The following is a 7,467-nucleotide window of genomic DNA, read 5'->3' on the forward strand; positions in this document are numbered from 1 at the left end:
ATCAAAACTCCCCACACAGGCATCAGGACAAGTGGTGCACATGAAGAAGGATTCCTATATTGTGTTCTTGATCGGGGAGAGTGTTTCTCACCCACAACCTGATCTAAAACTCAGTTAACATTTGTCAAAGCTCTGCTGTATGTCAGGGTCTGCACTGGACAGATGACCAGGCCGTTAAATCATCACTAAAATCCTGGGTAGTAGATATTAATTCTCATTTTGCCAATAAGTTAACCAAGCTTAGAAAACAGGACGCCACAGAAATGATAAAGAAATGAAGTAAATTTAGACTCATTTTCTAACCTCACCCCATTCACTACAACAGAGTGCTGCGAGCGGTGAAGGCATGGAAGAGGTAGCTGCCATATGGACAGTGCGTAGTTTTCATATTGAAATAGTTAAATCTCTTGTTATGAGAATGGTCTATAAATAAAAAGAGGCTTTTCCCCACATATTACTCTGTGGCAGATCCTTAGAAGTCCCGATTCTATTTTTGATTCTTTATGTTTTCCTAGTGACTGAATTCCTATATAATTAAAATAAGAAAAGCAAAGAAAAAAAAAAAACAGAAAATATTCCTTGGAATTTCTTTCATGCTCTGTTCCCAGCCTGTGTGTGTTTCTTAGTGTGTTTTTTAAAGGTTGCATTGACTCAGCAACTGGATAGCCCGCTACGTGACAGTTCATTTCTGGTTTCCATTACCCTTGATTAATGCCAGGGATCATGTTTGTGCTATGAGTCTACACACCAGTTAGGGGCTCAGGGCATTTGGTTCCAGCTTTGATAAAAAAAAAAAAAAAAAAAAAAAAATGCAGGATGGGGGACGTGGGTGGAGAGCAGGGGCCAAGCAGAATAATCAGGAGTTGTAGATATTTTACGGGCTGGGCCCAGGGTAGGGGCCAGAAGAAGGAGGGATCTTCAGTACTTGGTTCCAAGTGAAGAGTGCACCCTTCCCTGTCTCTGGTGACTGCCAGGCCCTGCTCAGGAGCACTCTCAGAAGAAGATGATGGGAGTCAGAGCTGGGAGCAGTGTCCTTGCAGGATCAGGGTGAGGTCGCAACAATCACTCAGTTAATGAATGAGCCCCTCTGCTAAGCACTAGTTCATTACAATCAAAACTCAGAGTGTGCAGAGAGGGTGTCGAGGGATAAGTGAATTGCTAAAAGGCTGCTCTGGAAGGGTACTAAAGTTATAGGTGCTTCCTGGGCACCAGGCCTCTTTGTGATATCTGTAGGACACCTGGGGTTGGTATGGACCGCAGATGTCATCTAGCCCAGCCCCCACTCCATGTTCCAATGTCTTCTGTCCCATCTCACTGAAGATCATGCCTGGGTGATTCCAGGAAGAACTCATTGTTTCCTAAGGCACGCGAGTCCATTTCGGCAGTTTTAACTACTATGTTTGAAAAAGCGTTATTTATTTATTCAACAAATGTCCACTAAGTCTTAACTAGTTGCCCAAGTTCTAGTTTGGAAACTAAAGAAAAGTAGTAAAACAAATTCCCATTCCCTTCCCTGCCCTATGTTTTTCTTTCTTTCTTCTTATCTTTCATTCTTTCTTTCTTTCTTCCTTCCTTCCTTCTTGCTTTCTTGCTTTCTAGGGCAGATTGAAGCAGGACCTTCATTGTGATCTGCATCCCCAAAGCTCCTCCCCTTTCGGGGACTGGGTCTCTTTAATTTGCTAAGCTGCCCAGCCTGATCTGTTCTCAAACTTTTAATCCTCCTCCTTCAGCTTTCCAAGCCACTAGGGTTACACACATGCAGAATCACACCTGGATCAAGTCCTTATTCTCACCGTTCACCATCCTAACATTAAGCCAAAATATGTCCTTACCGAAACCTCTTCCCCAGTGGATTACTGGTGATACTATGAGCAATTTTCCCAACGATGTCGGTAAAAGTCCCTCTCTCTTATAAATACTTTACCAGAAGATAGCATCTGGTCATTTGACCATGTCTTTGCAATTCTTCAATTTATCCTTAGTTACATTTTAAAAAATCTTTTCTCTTGCTTTCTTGATTATTTGTAAATAAGATTATTGGTATATTTTACATATAAATAATGATCATATTCGTCCTAAGGAATTGGAAGCCATACATGGTACATTTTGATTCCTCTTTTATTTTTTTTTCTCAATCCCCTCTCCTCCCTTCAAGCCCTCTTCTCCTCCCTATTTACAGAGCTTTGTTTTCATTTTATCCTTTTTTATCCATTTTTTCCATTTCTTCCTTTCTCCCTCCCCCTGCCCTAGCTCCTTTTCCTTTTGAACAATTTTTTCCTTATATTTCACAACAGCTACTGTATATTTTGGTTTTTATTTACTCTTTCAGTTTCTCACATCAGGGAGATAATGCAAAGCTAACACAGCAGTCTGATTTACTTCACTTCAGAGAACAGTCTCAAATTGCATACGTCTACATGGAAGCAACTCAACTTTATCCTTCTTTATGGCAGAGTAGTACTCCATTGTATTAATAAAAACAAATCTTCATCCATTCCTTGGTTTCTGGGTATTTAGGCTATTTCCACATATATTAACTGACCACAAGGCAATGAAATTGTAAATCAATGGCAGAAGAAATAAACAACACCTTCCCAAACAATCCATTAGGTTACAAAGGAAACTAAAGAAGGAATTAAATAGTATTTACAATTAAATAATATCAATACAACATATCAGAATTTATAGAACACAATGAATGCTGTCCCATGAGGGAAATTTATAATGTTAAGTTCTAACAGGAAAACAGAAAGAGCTCAAATAAATAACAACTTAATGTTGAACCTTAAACATCTAGAAAAGAAAGAGCAAATTCAACCCTATGTTAGTATAAGAAAGAAAATTATAAAGATCAGAGCAGAAATTAATACAGTGTTGACTAAGAAAACAAAACAAAAGATCACTGAATTAAGCCGTTGGTTTTTTGAAAGATTAAAGAGAAACTACATTGTCAAGGTTTCCACTATACTGGTTCAAAACTTCTGAACTTGCAGTTCATTCATGTTCCTTTATCGAAACGCAGCGCTCAGAGTTAGCAAGGCAGCGCATCACTCCGAGCAGCATAAAGCACCACACGGCACCACCACCTCGTTCCCATCCTCAGGAGTCCCCTTGTACAACCTCAGCTCACAATGCCACTGTTGATGCCATAAGCCGCTACCGATCCCACCAAAGCTCTCTGTCATTTCTGACCCTATTGTTATCTAAGATATTTCAATTCCAGTTCTACTTCCAATCTGCATTGTAAAGAGGTCCTCACTGTCCAGTAGTCATTAAATCTCTAGTGAAAGAAGAAGCTACTGAACATCGAGTTGGGGATATCTCAAAGATGTACAAATTTACGCAGCCTGAAGACCACGAATGAGCCTGGAAGGACCTACTATTCTCCAGCACTGCAGGAGAAGCGACAGATCCTAGTGCAAACATCAGGTCCGACCCTCAGCTGAAGGGCCCGGGCCCAGCAGGTGAGGGCCACACACCCAGGAGACTTGAACCTAGTACGTTCTGAGCATTGCTTGCAGTCAGATCCCTGAATGTATGGGCTCCACGTGGGTACATTCAAGTAAAAATATGCAGAAAAAAATTCATCTGTGCTGAACTTACGCAGACATTTTTCTTGTCATTATTCTCTAAACCACAGTATAACTGCTACTTACATAGCATGTATATTTTATTAGGTATTTTAAGTAATGTAGAGATGATGGAGTGCATACGGCAAATTGTGTAACTTACAAGTCAACATTATGCCAGTTTATACTCAGGGTCTGGGCATCTGTGGATTTTAATACCACAGGGAGTTCTTAAAACCCACTCCCCGTGAAACCAAGGAACAACTGTACATTCTTTCATTTAGTCTTCACAACAACCCTTTGAAGTAAATACTGATTTTACTAGTAGCTTGATTTCTGGTTAGAAAACAAAAGCAAGGACTTACTGAGACTAATAACTTGTTGAAGCTCAGCCAGATTTTAAGACTAAACTTGTACTCTACTACACTTAAAACTGTCCAAACAGTTGAAATGTTGAGGGGTAAGAGTCAGACGCTGACAGAATAAACCATCACTTTATATATCATTTAAATTTTTGTTCAAAATTTAATTTAATAATGGGTGTTTTTTTATGGTCTTCCAGAATAGGGGACTAAAAATCCAAAAATGGATGTCCTATGCCTCCCTTTGAGCCCTTGAAGAAAGGAGATTACACCTTATGCTTTTTACATCTTCCTAACTGTCTAGAACAAAGTCTGCTTTGAAAAAAAAAATTAGTACAGTTCAAGAAGCACAGATATCAGCAATAGGAAGACAATTAAAATATTATTCCATCCTTTAAGGAGTGGAAGAGGCAGCGTTAGATGTGGATGAGCTCAGAGTCATTAGGCAAACGACAGAGCTCCTCATAGGCTGCCAGAAGCACAGAGGGGCAACTAAATATTTATACTTGATGAATAGCTGTGGACTGAGTGCGTGGGAGTGTTTGGAGACCGAAAGCTGGCATGAGGTACACAAACACAATGTGACACTGCAGTGACCACTGAGAGCTGCTCCCTTTATAGCCGGCCCTGGCTCTGTCCCTGTTCTGTTATGTGAACTTGAGTAAGTCAACCTTTCCAGAATCATTGCTTCTGCTGACAAAGTTGGGAATTAAGTAAACCTATTTGCTCTTGAAGACTCAATTTCTGAGAAGAATAATGTTATTATTTCCTTGGTTTTCCGGTTGCCTTTCACACTGTCCGTCTTTGAGCTGTATAGGACAGATCCAGGAACCCATTCAGGGTAAAGGATAGAACAAGAGAGGAGAAAGGAGGGGAGGGGGTCCAGGTGGGACTCTGGAGAACAGTGTCCAAGCCACTATCAGCACATCGCACTTCCACACACTCTGTGTACCGAGGCGGAGCCATCCTGCAGTCCTGGGACTTTTCCCAGCAGCCTCTGACAGCTGAATCCTGTCTCACATTCGCATTGGTTTATAAGAGAAGGAGACTTCTATGCTATGCTTAATATTATCTGTCCCATTTTTAAAATGAGACTGGAATAGCACAGCTCCTCCCTCCACGGGAAACCCTCATGGTGCTATTTTAATTATGTGATGAATTACGCCCCGCTGAGCTGTTTTCATAAATCAATTGGATAATACTTGGCGGGAGGCAACATGTTGGTAGGTAAGGAGCCTAAAAGCCACCTTAAAGACAGAGAGGAGAGAGAGGAGGACCTGAATGAAACCTCAGAAAAGAGTTTAGACATCCACTGGCAAGAAAAGTTGAAGCAACACTGAAACTACTCCTTCTCAAAGCCTGGTTATTGTTGGCAAGAGCCAAAAGTTCTACGGCAAAGACCTCCCACAGTGTCCAGCAAGAAAAATGAAAAAGATGAGAGTCTGTGGGTGTTTTCATCTTAATTAGAGCTATTCATAGCATAAAGATTGCTGTGTTTATGTGTGGACGTTTTCTTCCTTCATGGTCATTGTCAGCTTTTTTGGTCTCCTCATTACAGAAACAGAAAGACAACCTACTAGCTTTTGGTTAGTACTCCTCTGAGAATCCACAAACCTCTGCTGAGTCAGGTAGAGATTCAGCTGAGTCTTAAGAAGCCAGCCTTTTGAGAGTCTGCTGCTTCTGACCCATGGAGACGGAAAGTGCTGACCTGCCCTGATGCTCTGGGAAGGAAGTCTCTGGAATCAGCCTGGAGGGTGACCTAGGTCACAAGCGTCAGGAAGAAGAAATACGCTTTCCAGTGCAGCAGAAGATGAGTGCAAACACTTAAGGAAACATCTGGGTAGCTAGGCACCTACATCTGTCTTCTCTCAGCAACCCCAGCCATGTCTGCAGAGAGGAAGGAAGAGACCCTGGTGCACTGCCGCAGACTAAAAGACAGTCTAAGAAGGAAAAAGAGGTCTGTATGCCCTTGTGAGTACAGCCAGAAGAAAGGGTCCTGACCAAGTCATTTTACTGCTTTAGACTTCAGCTTCTCTCTCTTTCTGTGAGATGAAGTGGTTTGGAATCAGTGACCTCTGGAAATGTTGACTGTCTTTATCCTTCATGAATATGGGAGAAAACCTACCAACTGCCTTACACACTATTTCTTCAAAACATCTTTGGCCAAAGCTTTGGATTTTTCAGCAAGTCTTTGCCACTGGTCTATGGAGGGTACCTGCTTCTAAGGAAAAGAAAGAGAAAGCAATGGTAGATGGTCAGATTTGCCCCAACCCCAGGAGCACCAAGTATGAAGATATTTAATATGTTAAACATATGTCACTGAAAAGGCTCCTGTATTATTCCCGTTCTTATCACTGGGACAAAATGCCCAACACCTGTACTGTAAAGGAGAAGTTCGTTTTGTGTCACAGTTTCAGGGAGTTTGGTCTACGGCCAGCTAGCTCCAAGCTAGAGACAGCAGAGTGGAAGCGCCCAGCAGAGGAAAACTGCTCCACTGTGGTAGGCAAAAGGCAGAGACAAGAGGGGACCATGGGTGAGAATGTATGCTTTCAGGTCACAGTCCCAGTGACCCACCGCTCCTACCAAGTCCCACTCTGAACATGAAATTCTCCAAATCTAAAATATAATGTCCACCTCTGACCCCTAAAAACACATATCTATTTCATTATGCAAAAGACATTTAATCCATCTCTAAGAGTCACACTGCCTTAATAGTTCCAGCACTGCTAAAATGTTAAATCCAAAATCTCCTTTAAAACTCAAGGTAAACTCTTATGTGTAAGGGCCTATAAAAATCAAAAAGAAAGTCAAACACTTCCAATAAAAAATGGCAAAGGGCAGGTGTTCTCATTCCAAAAGGGAGGAATAGGAGAACTGGCAGAAATGGGGCCAAAACTCAGCAAGGCAAATATTTAATGCTATAGCTGTGTGTTCAGCATCCTGGTGCATAGCAGGGTATGCATTCCACAGGGTACCAGCAGCCCTGTCCTATGGCATCCTGTCCTACAGCATTGCCTGTGTTATGGTTTGTGTCTAGTCATCCCCTCAAAGCCTCAGGCACTCATGGGGCATCTTCTGGAGTTTGTGATTAACTCATAGATCTACTGGGATTATGGGTGTGAATGCTGCTGGGATTATGGGAGGAAGTAGTACTCCCAGCCTGGGGCAGATAGCCTGAATGCAATTTAAGGGAGACAGACTTGCTCTCTGTAGCCATTGTTGCTGCTGCTCCTCCATTTTGCTCTTACTCTTTGCTACTAACAAGAGCAGCTGCCCTTTGCCATGTGCCGCTCTGCCTTGGAGCCAGCTGAGTATGGACTGAAACCTCCCATAACTCTAAGCTACATAAACCTTTCCTTCCTTCATTGTGGGTATTGGGTATTTGTCTCAGCAATGACAGAAGAGGAATTAAGACACCTCCTAATAAAAGAAAGATGAAAGGTAAAGGATCAGGGGCTGGGGAGATGGCTCAGTAGAATAAGCGCTTCCCTGGCAAGCACAAGGACCTGAGTTCAATCCCCGGTTCTGCCAAAAAA

This window comes from Octodon degus, unplaced genomic scaffold, assembly GCF_000260255.1.
Source record: "Octodon degus isolate 3935 unplaced genomic scaffold, OctDeg1.0 scaffold00136, whole genome shotgun sequence".
NCBI classification, from domain to species: domain Eukaryota; kingdom Metazoa; phylum Chordata; class Mammalia; order Rodentia; family Octodontidae; genus Octodon; species Octodon degus.